A 20,143-nucleotide genomic window follows, 5' to 3' on the forward strand; every position below is an offset into this window, starting at 1 on the left:
CTGGGGGTGTGGGCCCTGGGGTGGGGCCGGGGATGAGGGGCTCCGGGCTGGGGCAGAGGGTTGGGGTAGGGAGGTGAGGGCTCCGGTTGGGGGTGCGGGCTCAGGGGGACGGCTGGGGATGCAGGGTTTGGGGTGCAGGCTGCCTTGGGACTACAGCGGGGAAGGAGGACTCCCTCCCTCTCTCTCTCCCTGCAGCAGCACCTGGGCTGCGAGGAGGTGCCTCTCCCCGCTGGAGCTGCTCCAGGGCTGGGGCCGCGGGTCCCCCGGCCGCAGCAGGTCGGGGCTGGGTTGGGACCGGGGGTAGGGCAGGTTCCCCGAGAGCCTGCGGGACACTTAATAGGCTGCTGCAGTCATGCAGCTTACAGGGAACTTAGGTCCCCAGGCCTGGCTTCCCACAAACCAACCAAACCCTGCTCTGGATACAGCATCATCCACCTCCTTGTGGGGCTTGCTATGGCCCGTATCTCATAGCATCGGTGTGCTTCCCATGTGTCAATGAACTTTTCCACGCACCACCCCGGAGAGATAGGGAAGTATGATCTATTATACAGGAGGGGGACTGCAGCACCGAGAGATGAGGGCTAAACTTTGCAAATGTGCTGGCTAATTTTGGGTGCCCAACCAGAGACACCAAGGGAGGGATTTTTCCAAGAGCACTGAATACTTTTACAATATTTTTTTATATTCTAAGCACTGTGCCTGCTTACCTGTATTAACACGGGCAACCAGCTGGAAGGAAAGCACTTCCTTGCTAGAGGCTGACTCTCACATCCCTCTATCTGCATCTTCTTTTGGCCAGCTGTGATAAATGAAGGCGGTGGGGGGGGGAGTGGTAGCTCCCTTTTATGGGCAGCTAGCTAGCTATAAAGTCCCTCTTGGTGGCTGTTCTCTGCTTGCTTTACCTGTAAAGGATTAAAAAAGTCCCCCAGATAAAGGAAAGGCTGTGGTCACCTGACCAAAAAAGCCAATGGGAAGGCTAGAACTTTTTAAATTGGGGGAAAAAAAGCCTTCCTTTTGTCTGTTGTTGTTCTCCAGAGAGAGGGGACAGAGCAGGACAGCGTTGGAGTTATGCTGTAAAATGCTTTAAAACCAGCAATGAAAAAGCATCAAATCATACCTCAACCCTACTTATCTGAAACCCCAAATATGTAAGTAATCAGGGAATGTCTAGGAAGACGCGATCAGGGTTATTTCTTTTATTTCTTACTAGCTTGTGGACTCCTCTGTGCTAACGCCAGATGCTTTTGTTTTGCTTGTAACCTTTAAGCTGAACCTCAAGACAGCGATCTTGATGCTTAACTTTTGTAATGGTTTCTTTCCAGCAAAAAGCCTAAGTTCCAAATGTATTTTCTTTCTTTTTTGTTTTTAATAAAAGTTACCTTTCTAAAGAACAGGATTGGATTTTTGGTGTCCTAAGAGGTTTGTGCATGTTGTTTAATTAGCTGGTGGCAACAGCTATTTTCCTCTGTTTTCTTTCTCAGCTTTTCCTCGGAGGGGGGTGAACGGGCTTGAGGGTACCCCACAGGAAGGAATTCCCAAGTATGCCTTCCTGGGCTCCAAAAAGGGGTTTTGCATTTGGGTGGTGGCAGCATTTACCAAGCCAAGGTCAGAGAGAAGCTGTATCCTTGGGAGTTTAATACAAGCCTGGAGTGGCCAGTATTAATTTTTGGAATCCTTGTGGGCCCCCACCTTCTGCACTCGAAGTGCCAGAGTGGGGAATCAGCTTGACACCAGCGATGCAGAAGTCTTCTCTGATGGTGATCCTGGGTCTCCTTATATAAACCAGTAACAACTTCAGAGGCCTTTGTCAGCCAAACAGTCTCCCCTGGCAGCCTGCAGAAATGATTACGTGTTTTGGAAGACATCCTGTTCTCTTGGTTTCAGTCCTAAGCAATGGGCTTAATTTCCCTCCCTGATTCTTTCAAGTGAAGTAAGAGAATTTGGTGGCTGGGCAACAGCAGCTGATCCAGCACTCTGGTGACTGCAACTCCAATCAGTTGCTCTAGAGTAGACCTGTGCCTGGATTGGGCTGGGCTGAGGAGAGCTAAGAGGCTGCTTAGCCCATTAGGCAGAGGATAGAAAAGACCCAGGAAGGAAGCGCAAAGAGGACGAGGCTTTCAGAGCCTGTGGTGGGGAGGACGTTATGAAATGCACCTCAGGAGGTGGTCTCCAAGTTGTTTGTAATGTGGAAAGATACAGGCACAGGATGCTGCCCTGTCCCAGGCTGCTTGCTGAACACAAGCTTCCAGAGTGCTGATTCCAGGGCCCTTCTCAGTGTGAAGCTCTCAAGAAAGAAGATTTCCAAATCAAATGCTGAGCTCCTTTGAGAGCAAGCTCTGAACGCTGTTGGGCAGACCCTCCGCTGGGGTAAATGGCACATAGTAGGTATCATGGCTCCAGCTGCGACTGCCACAATGTTCTTAGCAAATGCTAGTCCTCTCGATTAGCTGCCTGGTTACCGCTCCAGCAGAACCAATGAACCTTATAAGTTCCATCTACAGATAAATGCAACAAGAAGTCTCGGAAGGAATGGCTCTTTCTAGGTTTGGTGGGAATGACCCAAACTGGCGGCCCTCCTGCTAAAGGATTCCCCTAGTTCTCCTTTGCTAAAAGAACAAGCTGTGAAAGTTTCTGATAACGTACACTTTGGAGAGATGTCTTTACCAGGAAACATAAAATATTCAAAAATCACTAAAGGCCCATAATCTGAGAGCATTTGAGAACTGAACCTGCATCTCCAAAGACAGTAACTCTTCTGGAATAGTTTCAACCCGAGATCAAACATTTGCTTTGCTATAGTGTCTTTCAGGGTTGTTGCAAGTTTTCCCCATTCAAATACAGACTGATCCAACCGAAAGACTGGAAGAATTCTAGGTGGGCAGGGTGTAATTACTGAGCTGGATTTGAGCCAGGACAGTCCTATTCTTCGGGAAAATGTCATGGAATATTTAATGAGCACAAGATATGATCAGGGCCACAATTTGAACTCTCCCCTAAAATCTGCAAGACTTTTTAGCTTTGCCTGGGCCCAATCCTGCAGAGTGCTGAGTGCCCACCACTCCCAGTGACTAAAGGCCGTTGAGGGTGCTCAGTATGCGTGCAGCATCGGTAGCATCAGGTCCTGTACTGGGAAAATTCAAGTTCAAAATGCCATGTAATGATTTTTTAAAAAAATAAACTGAGCAAGACTGTCTGACAGCTTCTATTAATTTGGGGGCAGCTGTGTAAGTATTGAGGCACATGTCATCTTAATATTGCTGCCTGGCCTGTAGGCTAGTATTAGTATGGCAAATATTAGCTGTGTACAGCCATAGAACGGTTACAGAGAGAGTGTGCAACCTGGCCGTGTGAGTGCTAAGGGCCAGTCATCCCGAATAAACAACAGGTTCCAGCCAGTTGAGCTAGTCAGCCGAAATGCGGCCATACAACAGAATTCCCTTTCGTTTAGTTGGGGCTGATTTGGGAGCACAGTGTTGGTTCATATGTTTTAAGGCCAGGAAGGGCCCGAATGATCATTGAGTCTGGCTGGAAGACAAGAATTCTATTTTGGGAAAAATGTTCTTGTTTCAACGTTTGTCTCCGTTCAACATCAGGCTGAAAAGGAGCCCCTTCCAAAACATTCCTGAGAAAAAGAGAGACCCACCCCTCATCAACTCACTGGGAGACCCCAGTTCAAGCCCCTATTCCCAATCAGCCAGAGCAGGGACTTGAATCTGGATCTTTCACATCCCCGGGACATGCCTTACCCCAGTGGTTCTCAAACTGGGGTCTGCGAGGGTACTCCAGGGGTTCCACGAGTCATGTCCAGGGCTGCTGGCCCTGCTGATCAACCCCTCCCCCTCTCTCCCAGTGCCTCCTGCACGCTGGGGAACAGCTGTTCAGCGGCATGCAGGAGGCACTGGGAGGGAGCGGGAGGAGCAGGAACGGGACGCACTCAGGGGAGGGGGCAAAAAGAGGTGGGGTAGAGGAGGGGTAGGGGTGGAACGGGAGTGGGAAAAGGTGGGGGTGGGGCCTTGGGGAAGGGGTGGAGTGGAGGCGGGGCCTGGGGCTGAGCGGGGGTTGAGCACGCCCGGGAAAATTAGAAGCCAGTTTGGGGATCCATGAAAATTTTTAAATCAAAATGGGCGTCCTCGGGTTGCTGAAGTTTGAGAACCGCTGCCTTAACCCATTGCTATTCTGGGATAGGTCCTACTTGCTGCTTTGGACCAGAAGTTCCATCCTGGACCTGAGAAACCTTCCTGAAGAAAGTTGGATTGAAACCGCTACATTTCTATGAAAACTTTCAATGAATCATCAATTTCCGATGAAAAATCGTTTTGCCAAAAACTGCCTGACTAGCTGTAGGTCAAAACTCCTACGTAACACGGGTCAGAGAATTTCACCCACTGCGGCCTGCACTGAGCCCACTGAGTGGTGGCAATGGAACAGACCGTTCAGATGCCTGGTAGGGATATTCAAGCCAGCTCTCTGAATTCATATGGGCTGCAGGCTGGCCCTTTGTGGCCAGGGAGCTACTGTCAAGCCCCTTTGGAAGAGCTTTCATCCCCTCCCGGCAGCCACCAGGGCAACAGAATGTGGTGCCTTGACAAGATAAGACACAGGACATTCCAAAGGATTGCGGTGGTAATTCCACCAGATAAGCTCTCAGGAAGACACTCCTGCAGGTCTAACCTCATGCTTGTTTCAAGGATAAAAAGCAACTGAAGTCATTCATCATATGAAGAAGCTGAAACAAATCCAAGGGTCACTGGTGATTCGGTCCCAGCTAAAGACAAGTGAATCATTTGTAACGTTTTGTTTTTTTCTGGACAGATTTGGCCTATTTCCACTAGCGTGAGTGACCGCTGCTGAATTGAATTGAAGCGACTATCTTTTCACGATGTTTTCGTGTTCCAATGTTGTCGCACACACTGAGCACTCGAAATGCAGGCTGTGCAGCCGCCCTCCAGTTGGGTTGTTAGCAGGGAATGAATCCAGAACTTCTAGCTCCAAAGCATAAGCCTCTACCACTTGAGCTGAGAGGCTTAAACCCATTGCCTAGAAGGAGGAGCAGCCTGAGATCCTCTTAGCCACTAGCCATGAGGTGGGGGCATCTGAGCACCACTAAAAAGGAATCATTCCTTCAGAGCCCACCAGAGGATCGAAGCCCTGCCCATCTCAGCCCGATTGGCACCTATCCCCTGAGCTGTGGGGGTCTGACCTTCTCAGCTGGTGGATGGGGACCAGGTGGCTCTCACAATACCTGTCAGGGCTGCTCCTGGAGCCTGCCTGCAGACTCAGGAAGACATTGCCATATCAGTTACACACGGATCACATTTTCAAGCTTGTTTTCCTCCACCATGAAGGTTAGACACAGGACAGCTGAGCTTCTGATGCTATCACATACACTCTAGGAGCTGGGGTCTGAGACCTGTGTTTATACTGCTTGCATATTAATCTGAACCCACAAAGAAGCAGCCTCACCTGAGAAGGCCAGCCAACTCTACAGGCTCATGTTTGAAACACCTGCACGATCTCCTGAGAGCGGCAGCTGATTTGGGCTTCTCAAGTGGGCGGCGCTCAGCTCATGGATCATGTACAGGAGCATATCGCTCCTTTTCTCACATTGGAGCACTGCACAGAGGTGTCAGGCACTGGTTCCAGGTAGTTAGGCCTAGTGGTTGGAGTGCAAGGTCAATGCTGGACATAGGGTCAGGACCGGGCCAAGGGCAGTGCTGGAACTGGGATCCAGGGACAGGCCGTGGGTCAGAACCAAGGTCAGAGTGCATAAGCAAGCCTAGTCAGTATCGTAGCCAGAGTCCCGATGCAGGCCAAAGATCTAAGCTGCAGTCTGAGGGCCTGGGGGTCAGGAGGCAGATGAAGGGCTGGAGCAAGGTCAGAGTCGGGCAAGGACAAGGGCTGGCTGGAACAGGGCTCAGGCAAGGCTGTGGCAGGAATGGGAACCAGATCTAGAGCAGGCTGGGAGCCTTGGGAGTCTGTTACACTGTGAGGCAGCAGGAGGGTTCCTGATGGGGTGGCAGCACTGCTGGAGGGGTGAGTCATAGCCGCTGAGTGAGCAGCCCTGGTCTGGCTGCAGGTTTGCCTTCCAAGTAGGGTTGTCAGGTGTCCAGTTTGTGACCGGAACGCCCAGTCAAAAAGGGGCCCTGGCGGCTCCGATCAGCACCGCTGACCAGGCCTTTAAAAGTCCTGTCAGTGGCACAGTGGAGCTAAGGCAGGCACCCAGCCTGCCGTGGCTCCATGCAGCTTCTGGAAGCAGCAGCATGTCCGTTCTCTGGCTCCTAGGCGTAGGGGCAGCCAGAGGGCTCCGCGTACTACCCCCTGGCTCAAGCACCAGCTCCGCAGCTCCCATTGGTGAAAACCTGGGAGCTGCCTGAGGTAAGCACTGCCTGGAGCCTGCACCCCTGACCCCCTCCTATGCCCCAACCCTCCTGCCCAGCCCTAGCCCTGATCTCCCTCCTCCCCTCTGAACCCCTTGGTCCCAGCCCAGAGCACCCAGCTGTACCCCAAACCTCTCATTCCCAGCCCCACGCCAGAGTCTGCACACCCAGATGGAGCCCTCACCCCCCCACACACCCCAACCCCCTGCCCCAGCCTGGAACCCCCTCCCTCACTCTGAACCCCTCATCCCCAGTCCAGAGCCCCTTCTGCACCCCAAATCCCTCATTCCTGGCCCCACACCACAGCCTGGAACCCGCACCCCCAGCCCACACCCCAAGCTCCTGCCCATATTCCGAACTCCTCGGCTCCACTCCACAGCCCGGAGCCCTCTCCTGCACCCCAAACCTCTCATCCCCAGCCCCACCCTAGAGCCCACACCCTCAAGTGGAGCCCTCACCTCCTCCCGCATCCCAACCCACTGCCTCAACCCAGAGCCCCCTCCCTCACCCTGAACTCCTCATTTCTGGCCCCACCCCAGAGTCCTCACCCCCTCCATCACCCCAACCCCCTGAGCCAGCCTGGTGAAAATGAGCGAGTGAGTGAGGGTGGGGAGAGCAAGCGATGGGGGGGGGAGGATGAAGTGAGGGGGGGCAGGGCCTCAGAGGAGGGGCAGGGGCGGGGAAAGGGTGTTTGGTTTTGTGCAAGTAGAAAGTTGGCAACCCTACTTCCAAGAAGTGTTGTGTTATTCCAGTGTGAAGACTGGGCCTTAGATCATGAAGTGTTTGCAACTGCTGATTGCACGTGGCACATACTATGCCACACGCACTCGGTAACAGCACCCTTACGGGGAACCTTTATGACTATTCCAGAGAGCACTCGCAATTCCAAGAAGCATAGTGTCAGGCATGCAGGAGCTAGGCACCAAAACACAACAGCCCTGTGTCAGTGACTGTGTCAAACTCAGAAGGGTAGAGTGCACTGTAATTAACGCATATCACTATAAAATTATGTGAAATGTCAGATGAGCCTTTGGTGCTGACATAGTAATCCCAGGTGCCATTCCACACAGCAGAGATGTAAACTTCCACAAATTGTGCTTTTTATGATGTTCTTAACAAAGGCAGCCTTGTAAAAGTTCCGCTTGGATGAGATTTAAACCATTAGCGAAAACCACTTGGCTATTTCCTACTGCGACCTGGGTAGTTCATACTGCATGTTAAAACACGCTGCCTTTCTGTATCAGTGGCTTTGTCTTGCAATGCTTCGTTGTTTCAAGGTCACAGTAAATCAAGCAGTTTGGCTGACTGCTCAGGAAAGAAACTAAAGTGGAAAGAATATTTTTTAAAGAATGCTTATGCTAAGTCAAAATTTGATTTTATTTGATTGACAAGTTATGGAGTGGGTCAAAAGCTTTTTATTTTTTTTTAATAGATTTATTTCTGACTGCCCATTCTTTACGATGCCTTCCTGGAAGCTTAACAATAAAATGTTTGCTCCTTAACAATTTTGTTCAAACACTGAGATCTCCCTGGGTTTCAGGGGGAACGGGCTTATTTGCCTTCTGTGATGTCTGCATAGATCTGATAACACTAAAATTCTGAGCTATCATACTAACCTACTTCAAATGTAATTCTGCTGAAATTAATAGAGTTGTTCCTGATTTAGACCAGTGTAAATAAGAGCAGAAACTAACACAAAGTTGTTAACATGGGTAAATGCAGCTACAGGAAAAAGAGAAGCAGCACAGAATCAAAGGTTTTGGTTTCACAAAAACAGTGGCCACGTATGGTTATTGATTTCTTCATGACATAGCACCAACTTTCCCTCTTTCCCCATGGGTCCTTGACCCCCCTCTGCCCCTGGCCCCGCCCCACCCCCACCCCTTCCATGAGGCCCCAGCCCTGCCCTGCCCCATTACAACCCCTTCCCAAAGTCCCCGCCCCAACTCCACCCACCTCCCTGCCCCTATTCCGACCTCTTCCCCAAGTCCCCACCCCAACCCTGCCTCCTCCCATGAGTGCACCACGTTCCCGCTCCTTCCTCCCTCCGGAGCGTGCTAATGCTGCCAAAAAGCTGTTTGGTGGCGGCTGGGTGGAACGCTGGGAGGTAGGCGGAGGAGAGGGTACGTGCACGCTCAGGGGAGAAGATGGAGGAGGTGGGCGGGGAGGAGAGGAGCTTGGCTGCTGGTGGGTGCAGAGCACCCACTAATTTTTCCCCGTGCGTGCTCCAGCCTGGAGCACCCTCAGAGTCAGCACCTATGCTTCATGATACAATAGTCTGAGTTATAAAAAGAAAGGACAGCTATTCAGGCACTAGTTCACTCCTGCAATTTTATCCTGGTGTACTTCCAGTGACTTCAGCAGAGTGACACTGACGTAAGAGTGGAATAGCACAGCGGCGAATCAAGCCCTTAGGGTGAAACCCTGGCTCCTGTGAAGTCAATGGTAAAACTCCCATTAACTCCAATAGGGCCAGGATGTTACCCTTAGAATCCAAAAGACTTCATCCATCTGCTTACATCAATGGTCACATTCTAGGCCTGTACTTTTGGATGGTGCCCCTTTCAGACATCATTTGGGTTGTTAAATAGGTTTCTTTGTCCGTAAGCCATTGTTTACTTTATACCTCAACTTGTCATCTAGCAAATGAGGCAGATCTAAAAGGTATTAAACCCACAGTGCTAAAGTATCTAAATGGGCACTCTACAATTTCATGTATACAAAGCCCAATAACTGGCCAGGCTATGTATAGTCATTTATTCAAACTGATAGATGAACAGCCTAACCCTTAGGTGTGGAAGACGCCTATAGAATTATCTGACTTTCCCTGTATGGGGCATGTCATCATGAATTGCCATGGCATTGAGACAATTTATACCAGCTAAGAAGCTAATCCTATAGCATTGGGATCCAAATCACTTTCATCCTGACATGTACACTTGTTCATTCATAGATCCCATGGCCAGAAGGGACCACTGTGATCATCTAGTCTGACCTCCTGTATAACCAGTGCTTAATTTGTGCCAGGGCTTGCCGGGGCTGAGTCCTGGCATCTCTAGGCTGGCAATTCAGAGCCCCGGGAGCTCTGGGATTGCTGCATCAGTTATGAAAGTAAAAAAATTGCTTGAGCCTCACTATGATAGGGGGCTGGGAATTATTTTTTATTTAATCAGAACGAAACCACTGTTTTGGTTTGTTTTGGACCACTTGTTTTGGACACAGGCCTTGTGAAAAGGGTGGGATGATCTAGTAAACAAATAACTGATATAACTTTTCTAATAGTATGCGTGCATTAATGTAACCCATACATTATAATTCCTTCACTGTTCTGCCCCCTTATACAGATAGCCAGCACTCTGCCTTTTTGCTTAGGTTAGAAAACAGCTTGCACTGTCATTTAAACCAGCGCAGTAACTAAATTATGTATCATCTTCAGTGCTTTCAGATACGAATTTTTGCAGTAAGCAGATTATTGATGGTGGTTAAGCACTTCTTATCATCTTAAGGAACATTCTCGGCCCTCCAAGTGCTAGGCATAGCACTGTGCTAAAAGCCCCAATATACGGTGGGATGAGGAGTTCTGTACACTATGGGCAGTAGAACTGGCGTGTCAACGACCCAAGAGCCTCCCCCAATGCATCTGGGAGCATCTCAAAATCAGCAGAAAGCACCATCAATAATTGAGCGAGAAGACGAGCTGGTTCTGAGCTTTCACGTGCACAGCCCTAGCATCCAATATTTATTTTCAGGCCTTAAATTATGTATCAGAAAACTCTTCTAACTGGATATATTAAAGCAAACAAATTCATGTCATGAAAAGTTCATCAGCAAGAGCCTCTCTGAAGGAAAAAAAAATCAACACCCCTCCCCATAAACAACACGTTGCTCCCTTTTCTCCCCCTTTGAGATTTCTGTTACATCACTACCAACTAATGAATGGTTCATTTCCAGTTACCATATAAATAGATTTCACTCTCGTTTCTACATACTCAAAAATAACCTACTTCATCTGAGCATTTTCTTCAGTCCCAGTTAAATCAATACAGAGCAGAATGTATTGTACGATGGCCAGCATTACCCAGGAGATGGGGCACTGCCTGGGAGTCAGGAGAGCTTGGTCTTATTCCTGGCTTTGCCTCTCAATTGCTTCGTCACTTCCCCTTGCTAATTTCCAGGACCACTCTTTGTTTGTCTTCTCTATTTAGACTGTAGGTGTCTGGGGGGCGGTCTTACTGTGTGTTTGTACCGCACCTTGCACAATGGTGCCCTGATCTCAATTTGGGCCTCAGAGTACTATTCTGATACAAAGAATAATAATATAACTCCCAGTTCAAAAGGGGAGGGTCCTGATTCTGATCATAGTTACACCAATTTTGCACTAGAGTAGCTCCGTTTACTGCTACATTCCTGATTTGCAGCAGGCTATGTGACATAACATGGTCCTGGGCTCTGTCAATTGCTTCCAAAACACGTTAATTGAGTATCATTGTTAAAAAACACTCATGCTCACAAAGTCACAGGAGATACAAGTTAGAAGAATAGAGTCATAGAATATTAGGGTTGGAAGAGACCTCAGGAGGTCATCTAGTCCAGTGGTTCACAAAGCCGGTCTGCCGCTTATTCAAGGAAAGCCCCTGGCAGGCTGGACTGATCTGTTTACCTGCCGCATCCACAGGTTCTGCCGATCGCAGCTCCCACTGGCCAATGGGGGCTGCAGGAAGCGGCGTGGGCTGAGGGACATGCTGGCTGCCCTTCCTGTAGCCCCCATTGGCCTGGAGCAGCGAACTGTGGCCAGTGGGAGCCGCGATTGGCCGAACCTGTGGTCACGGCAGGTAAACAAACCAGTCCCGGCCCGCCAGGGACTTTCCCTGAACAAGTGGCAGGACTGGCATTGAGAACCACTGATCTAGTCCAACCCCCTGCTCAAAGCAGGACCAACACCCACTAATCATCCCAGCCAGGGCTTTGTCAGGCCGGGCCTTAAAAACCTCTAAGGAAGGAGATTCCACTAAGGTAACCCATTCCAGGGCTTCGCCACCCTCCTAGTGAAATAGTGTTTCCTAATATCCAACCTAGACCTCCCCCACTGCAACCTGAGACCATTGCTCCTTGTTCTGTCCTCTGCCACCACTGAGAACAACCGAGCTCGATCCTCTTTGAAACCCCCCTTCAGGGAGTTGAAGGCTGCTATCAAATCCACCCCCACCCCACTCTTCTCTTCTGCAGACTATATAAACCCAGTTCCCTCAACCTCTCCTCATAAGTCATATGCCCCAGCTCTCTAATCAGTTCCGTTGCCCTCCGCTGGACTCTCTCCAATTTGTCCACATTCTTTCTGTAATGCGGGGCCCAAAACTGGACACAGTACTCCAGCTGTGGCCTCATCAGTGCCGAGTAAAGGGGAATAATCACGTCCCTTGATCTGCTGGCAATGCTCCTACTAATGCAGCCCAATATACCGCTGGCCTTCTTGTCAACCAGGGCACACTGTTGACTCATATCCAGCTTCTCGTCCACAGTAATCCCCAGGTCCTTTTCTGCAGAACTGCTGCTTAGCCAATTGGTTCCCAGCCTGGAGCGGTACATGGGATACTTGCTTCCTAAGTGCAGGACTCTGCACTTGTCCTTGTTGAACCTTGTCATATTTCTTTTGGCCAATCCTCCAATTTGTCTAGGTCACTCTGGAACCATCCTTACCCTCCAGCGTATCTACCTCTCCCCTCAGTTTAGTGTCATTTGCGAACTTGCTGAGGGTACAATTAATCCCATCATCCAGATCATTAATAAAGATGTTGAACAAAACCGGCCCCAGGACCGACCCCCTGGGGCACTCCGCTTGATACCAGCTGCCAATTAGACATCGAGTCATTGATCAGTACCCACTGAGCCTGACAATCTAGCCATCTTTCTATCTACTTTATAATCCATTCATCCAATCCATACTTTTTAACTTGCTGCAAGAATACTGTGGGAGGACCGTATCCAAATCTCTGCTAAAGTCAAGACATATCACATCCACTGCTTTCCCCATATCCACAGTGCCAGTTATCTCATCATAGAAGGCAATCAGGTTGGTTAGGCATGACTTGCCCTTGGTGAATCCATATTGACAGTTCCTGATCACCTTCCTCTCCTCCAAGTGCTTCAAAATGGATTCCTTGAGGACCTGCTCCATGATTTTGCCAGGACCTGAAGTGAGGCTGACTTGTCTGTTGTTCCCTGGGTTCTCTTTTTCTCTTTTTAAAATATGGGCACTATATTTGCCTTTTTCCAATCGTCAGGACCTCCCCCGATCGCCACGAGTTTTTCAAAGATAATGGCCATTTGCTCTGCAATCACATCAACCAACTCCCTCAGCACCCTTGGATGCATTAGATCTGGGCCATGGACTTGTGCACTCCAGCTTTTCCTAAATAGTCCTTAACCTGTTCTGTCACCACTGAGGGCTGCTCACCTCCTCCCAATACTGTGTTGCCCAGTGCAGCAGCCTGGGAGCTGACCTTCTCTGTGAAGACTGAGGGAAAAAAAGCATTGAGTATTTCAGCTTTTTCCACATCATCTGTCACTAGGTTGCCCTCCCCATTCAGTAAGGGTCCCACTCTTTCCCTGACCTTCTTCTTGTTGCTAACATACCTGTAGAAACTCTTCTTGTTACCCTTCATGTCCCTTGCTAGCTGCAACTCCAGTTGTGCTTTGGCCTTCCTGATTACACCCCTGCATGCTCGAGCAATATTTTATACTCCTCCCTAGTCATCTGTCCACATTTCGACTTCTTGTAAGCTTCCTTCTTGAGTTTAAGCTCACCAAAGATTTCACTGTTAAGCCAAGCTGGTCGCCTACCATATTTGCTATTCTTTCTGCACATTGGGATGGTTTGTTCCTGCACCTTCAATAAGGCTTCTTTAAAATACAGACAACTCTCCTGGACTCCTTTCCCCTTCATATGAGCCTCCGGTGGGATCCTGCCCATCAGTTCCCTGAGGCGTCTACGTCTGCTTTTCTGAAGTCCAGGGTCCGTATTTTGCTACTCTCCTTTCTTCCTTTTGTCAGGATCATGAACTCGACCATCTCATGGTCACTGCTGCCCAGGTTGCCACCCACTTCTGTTTCTCCTACCAATTGTTCCCTGTTTGTGAGCAGCAGGTCAAGAGGAGCACGGCCCCTAATTGGTTCCACCAGCACTTATACCAGACTTTGTCCCCAACACTCTCCAAAAACTTCCTGGATTGTCTGTACACTGCTGTATTGCTCTCCCAGCAGATGTCAGGATGATTGAAGTCCCCCATTAGAACCAGGGCCTCTGATCTGGAAACTTCAGTTAGTTGTCCAAAGAAAGCCTCGTCTACCTCATCCCCCTGGTCTGGTGGTCTATAACAGACGCCCACCACAAGATCACCCTTGTTGCTCTTGCCTCTAAACTTACCCAAAGACTCTCAACAGGCTTTTCTCCAGTTTCAAACTGGAGCTCTGAGCAATCAGACTGCTCTCTTACATACAATGCAACTCCTCCACCTTTCCTCCCGCACCTGTCCTTCCTGAACAGTTTATACCCAACATGACAGTGCTCCAGTCATGTGAGTGACGCCCCCAAGTCTCTGTTATTCCAATCACATCATAGTTCCTTGACTGTGCCAGGACTGCCAATTCTTCCTGCTTGTTTCCCAGGCTTCTTGCATTCGTGTGCATGCACCTAAGATAACTAGCCGATTGCCCTACTTTCTCAGCATGAATCAGGAGGCTTCCCGTCTTGTACCCTCCTCCTTGTGTTTCCTCTTCGTATCTGTCATAAATATAAAGGGAAGGGTAAACACTTTTAAAATCTCTCCTGGCCCGAGGAAAACCCTTTCACCTGTAAAGGGTTAAGAAGCTAGGATAACCTCGCTGGCACCTGACCAAAATGACCAATGAGGAGACAAGATACTTTCAAAGCTGGAGTGGGGGGGAAACAAAGGCTCTCTCTTTGTCTGTGTGATGCTTTTGCTGGGGACAGTGGAGTCTTAGAACTTAGTAAGTAATCTAGCTAGATATGCGTTAGATTCTGATTCTTTAAATGGCTGAGAAAATAAGCTGTGCTGAATGGAATGTAGATTCCTGGTTTTTGTGTCGTTTTGTAACTTAAGGTTTTGCCTAGAGGGATTCTCTATGTTTGAATCTTGATTTTACAGAGGTGATTCTTTTACTTTTTCTTCAATTAAATTCTTCTTTTAAGAACCTGATTGCTTTTTCATTGTTCTTAAGATCCAAGGGTTTAGGTCTGTGCTCACCTGTGCAAATTTGGTGAGGATTTTTATCAAACTTTCCCCAGGAAAGGGGGTGTAAGGTTTGGGAGGATTTTGGGGGGAGAGATGTTTCCAAAGGGGCTCTTTCCAGTTATATACCTGTTAGACATTTGGTGGTGGCAGCGATGAAGTCCAAGGGCAAAGGTAAATAGTTGTACCTTGGGGAAGTTTTAACCTAAGCTGGTAAAATAAGCTTAGGAAGTTTTCATGCAGGCCCCCACATCTGTACCCTAGAGTTCAGAGTGGGGAAGAAACCTTGACAGTATCCCACTCCCCCACTTACCTTTGGGGTTAGGTCACCATCCCCCAGCAAACCTAGTTTTAAAGCCCTCCTCACTAGTTTAGCAAGCCTGCCTGCGAAGATGCTCTTCCCTCTCTTCGTTAATGTTAATGTTCAGTCTCCCTCCCACAGTGTTACATGTAGCCGAGAGACTTACTCCACTGGCCACCGCTGGTCCACCAAATCTAGGAATCACATTATGATTTTAGATGTCTGTTTATAAAATCTGCTCCACCCTATTGGGTAGAAGGAAATCTCTGATACATTGGGACAGCATCTGACTGGACAGGGTTAGATTCCTATATCCGTGAGCCCATGATCTCTGAGTAGCAGGGACTCTCAGATCTGACTGCACGCAATGAATTGGTGACTGCAGATTACCCACATTATGCTCCTCCATGTTATGCTTCAGGTCTTTTCACTTGACTTGCCAACTGACCTGTGAGAAGAAGAAAGGAGTAAGGGGTTACAGGTAACCACGTTTCCTGATACAGGAAGAGGCTGCCAAGAAGAGTCACACTGGCTCCTCTCACCCTTCCATGGATAGAGGGGCAGATATAAGAAGTATTGGAGGCTGTAGCTAGTATGTATTCAGGATGAAAGCCACCCTTGTAGAGAAGACCTCTGCACTGCTCCATTAACACAAGTTGTGCAGGTGTATGGCCCCTGCACCAAGAAGAGGTGGGAGTCCCAGAAGGCGTTACACACAGTCTTACAAGCTTTTTCACTTAGCGTGAGAGCAGTGACCAGGCTTTGAAGAAATACTGTTGTATTGGTAGTTTGTGATGTAGTCTCTCTGGGAGTTGTTGCAAACAGCAGGAGAGTTTGTTGTCTGTCATGATCACCCTAACTAGAGTCAGTTCTGGGGGCAGTATTGCTTCCAGAAAATCAGGCATTGCTATTTGTGTTGAAATTTCAGAGGGAGGGGTTTGCCTACATACTTCTTGCGTGGCAGATTAGCCACTGGGCCAATGGGGGGACCAACTGGGGGGCCCTGGAAAAATGGGCACCCCCACGCCCTGACCCATTCCACCCAGTGCTCCCCAGCATGAGCGCTGGGCGGGTGGGGGAAGCTCCCGCACCCTGACCCCACTCCCTTGCAGGAGCGCCAATGTGGGGCGGGGACTTAGGCAGAAAGGGTGGGGAAGGGAACCCACTTGCTCTGGCCCAGGGTCCCACAAAACTGTAATCCGCGTCTGGTTGCTTATGACCACTTCTGCTTATGACCACTTTGTTCAGTGACTGGTGTCTATAATCTAAATCGACAAGTCACACTATGAAAATACTTGGATTCCATATCATTGGTTTCTCCTCCAGTAGGAACTGGCCTGCAAAGCCCCGACATCTGCTACTGCTCAGACCCTTCAGTGCTGCCTCTAATACTATTCCAGAGAATGGGCATATTACACAATAACAACACAATCGCTAAAGGCTGAAATGCCAAGGGCTAGTTATTGAAGAGTTTGTGGGCATTTTACCCAACTATATATAGCAGACATGAATTATTATACACAATGCAGGGGGGTGGTGGTGGTGGTGGTGGTCGGGGGGCGAGGGGGGAGCCCTATATAGCAAATGCAACAGGATCAAAAACTAGTAAAATGTGCATGAAATCTGCATGGTCAGCTCAGTCCAGCCATTTCTTGCAGCCTCCTTTCCTTTGACGAGCAGCCTCATTGGAGTCAATGGGCACGCTCGCTTGAGTAAGGGCTACAGGAATGATCCATTGTTCATTACCAGTAGTAGGATTGAAGCCAGTCAGATTAATCACACTCGTTTACTTCTCTAAGTCATACACAAATGTTTCTACTAGCCCTACTGTAGACACAAAACTGCAATCAATGCAAACATGTGGCTGAGTTAGAGAAGTGCCTGGAAGGGATTCCAGATGCGCCCGAGCCTGTTTACACAGGCACTTCCAGCTTGCTTGCTTACAGGTAAAACACATCTTCTGGGGCATATCTGGTGATGGCGTTATAGCTCTGGTATTTGAAGCCACGTTGCCTTTGAGAAAAGAAGGCACTGTGAAGCTGACACAGGGCTGTGTATTGAGTTCACATGCTTTATCTTAGAACACACAGCAACTTATATGGCGTGAGAGCCATGCGGGACTTTCCACTGCAGGCGGGACTGCTCAGACAGTACACTTTGCAGCCGCCACATCCTAAGGCTTATCTATTGGTCTGGGCTTGACAGCCCATGTTACAGCTGCCCTGAGGTATCGCTCCCTAATCTGGTCGTAGGAACTCCAACTCTACGGTACAAGAGGATCTTATGAAATGGAATGAAAGCGAGAGCACAGAGACAGACTGCAGCGGGCCACGGCTAGGTTATGAATGGAATTAGAAGTGTAGGATAGAGAGGTTCCGACCATTGCATCTGAGGACAAGGTTTGTCATATCCAGCTGGCCTCTGATGTTTGTTCACCACTTACCTGCGCCAAGCAGGAAGTGAACCATCCCCACTGAGATGGCAAAGTCAGAGGAAGTTGCTTCTGGTAACTTTGTGATGGTAACATGTGAGGCCAAAGTCCTCCCCGTTAAGGTGAGCGGAGCTCCCCCCAGGAGGAGCCTGCCACATTCTGTATTGGTATGTACAGGGCGCCAACAATACAGGTGGCTGAATTCAAGCAGCGCTCTCGGCGGCAGAAGGGGCAGATTGTTTACAACACCGCTGTGAACGTGACCTACAGGACAGTGCAGCAGTAACTAGCATAGAGGGAGGATCACCGTCACTCCACTCCTTGGGGCCCTGGGTAAAATTTTCCAATGTGTCTAAGTCCCATTTTCAAAGAGATGTTGGCTCCTAAATCATTTAGGTGCTTTTGAAAATTTTACCCCTTGAAGTCAATGGCAAAACTAATCACCACAGTGCAAGCAGCTGGATTAGGGCGAGGTGCGGGAGGGGGAAGACTCATAGGTTTTTGAGGTTGTTGCAAAAGTTTGTCTGGGGTCTAGTCTACACTAGAGAAGGTTTGCTGGTAGAGCTTGTGAAATGTGTTCTGGCCAGCATAGTTTATACCAGTTTCTGGAATGAAATAAGCTATTTAGGCAAAAGCACTTTAATACCCCATATAGCTGCATCTAATTAGGGCTTTTGCCAGCATCAGAGAGTGTCACTGGAATTCCCATGCCAGGATGCCTCCTAGGCCCTGGGCCATGCCCCACACTCACCCTGGCCGCTGCTGTGAAGTGTCTAGGTGTTTCAGCATGCCAGTCTTGTCTTAAGAGACTCAACCCTCTGCCTGAGCCACAGATCATTCACCCCACCCAGGGGCTGGCAAAGGAACAAACCCAAATGAATCATCCCAGAGATGTCGTGAAGCCCGCTTCCCTCAGAGGACTTTCGTAAAGCTGTGGGCCCAGCTGGGCTCTGTGGCTGGTGTAAAGGTACAGTCCCACTACCAGCTCCTCCTTTCCTTCCAGGAGGAGTCACCAGGCAGCGATCAGCTGAGTGTTTGCCATTAGCCAGCCCTTGCTCCAGGAGCTGAGGGCTCAAGACCTGCTCTGCTCACTGGTCTGCCATCAACTGAGTTGGGTTTCTCCTTTTTAAGACCCTTCCTCCAATTCTGACATTTTTCAAAGGTGCAGCAGGGCAGGGCCCCCTGAGCCCACCTTAGCTCATGAACTCTGTGTTGCCCAGTCTGGGGTTTGTCTACCCCACCACCAAGCGTCATTTAAAAAAAAAACCCCTGTCAAGTTTCCTGTGTAGATCTGGCCTAGCATAACAAAATGAGCATTGCTGCTCTCCCCACAGTAGTTACAGACTGCTCTCACCTCGATTTAATGGGTAACCAAACTGCATGCAATATAGGGTTTTGAGCACCGCCCCCCTCTCCCCCAGTCTCTCTTTTAACAGAGTGAAACAATAGGGCAGATCAAGGTTCTTGAAACAGAGCAGTTTTCAGGAGTGGGGCAGGATGAGAAAATAAAGTCCTTGTCTACAGATCCTTGGGATCTTCCCATTTGTTCCATGGACTCAGATGATACAGATATCTCTGGGATCAGAGATACAGAGATTCCAAGGCCAGAAGGAATCACTGTAACCATCTAGTCGGCCCTCCTGTATAGCACAGGCCAGAGACCTGCCCCACAATCCTTCCTAGAGCAGATCACTTAAAAAAATATCCTGTCTTGATTTAAAAATGGTCAGTGATGGAGAATCCACCACAACATTTGGGAAATTGTTCAACGGTTAATTATTCTCACTCTTCAAAATCTATGCCTTATTTCCAGCCGTTGGATCGTGTTAGATCTTTCTCTGACAGACTGAAAAGAACATTGTCAAATATTTATCCCCCTTGTAGATACTTAGACTGTGATCAAGCCTCCCCTTAATGTTCTCTTTGTTAAGCTAAAGCATTTCAGCTCTATGACTCTCTCACTATCAGGCCTGGTTTCCAATCCTTTAATCCTTCTCGTGGCTCTTCTCTGAACTCTCTCCAGTGTTTCACCATTCTTCTCAATCAGGTCTTTCATGATAAGTAATATGCCATCCCACAACACCATCTCTAGAGTCACTGTTCAGACTGGAGCCGCACTTTCAAACAAATGAAGTAATATGAAACTCTTATTTTGTGTTATGTTAGTGTCTCGGAGCCCCAGGAGTGGGCCAGGCCCACAGCATGCTAGGCGCTGAACAAACACAGACCAAAGAGATGGTCCCTGCCCCAAAGAGCTGACAGTCTCAGTCAGAGGAAGTTGAGACCAGTGATCTCCGAAAGAACTGGCTATGAGTATCTCTCTGAAACTATGTGGCCTGCATTCCCTATTAACAAGCTTTGCTTCTATACAACACTCGTTTATTTTTATCTTCCTTCTCTTGGGCTTTTTCCCTTGCCAACAGTGTAAATCAATGCCAGAACTATAATCATTTCTGACTGCTCTGTATTTTAAAGGGAGCTCACCTCCCTGAGGGCATGTTACAACTCCAGCTCTGATACCTTTTGAACTGGGACAAACAGGAAAGCATTGATTCTCCATCTCGAAGCCTACGGGGGGTGGGGACAAACTCTTTGTTTTCAGACAGTGACAAGCTGGGACTTTGGTTTAACTGTCGACTTCAGCAAAGCCGACATTATGAGAGCAAGGCCTGAATGATCGTGGGAGTGAAGCAACTGTCTGGGAGAAAAATGGTGGCAATTACGTTAACAAGAGAGGGCAGGAAAGCTCAATTACTGGCTCAGGTGCATGCGCTCATGGTCTGTC

Source organism: Dermochelys coriacea, chromosome 11 (assembly GCF_009764565.3).
Source record: "Dermochelys coriacea isolate rDerCor1 chromosome 11, rDerCor1.pri.v4, whole genome shotgun sequence".
Classification (NCBI taxonomy): domain Eukaryota; kingdom Metazoa; phylum Chordata; order Testudines; family Dermochelyidae; genus Dermochelys; species Dermochelys coriacea.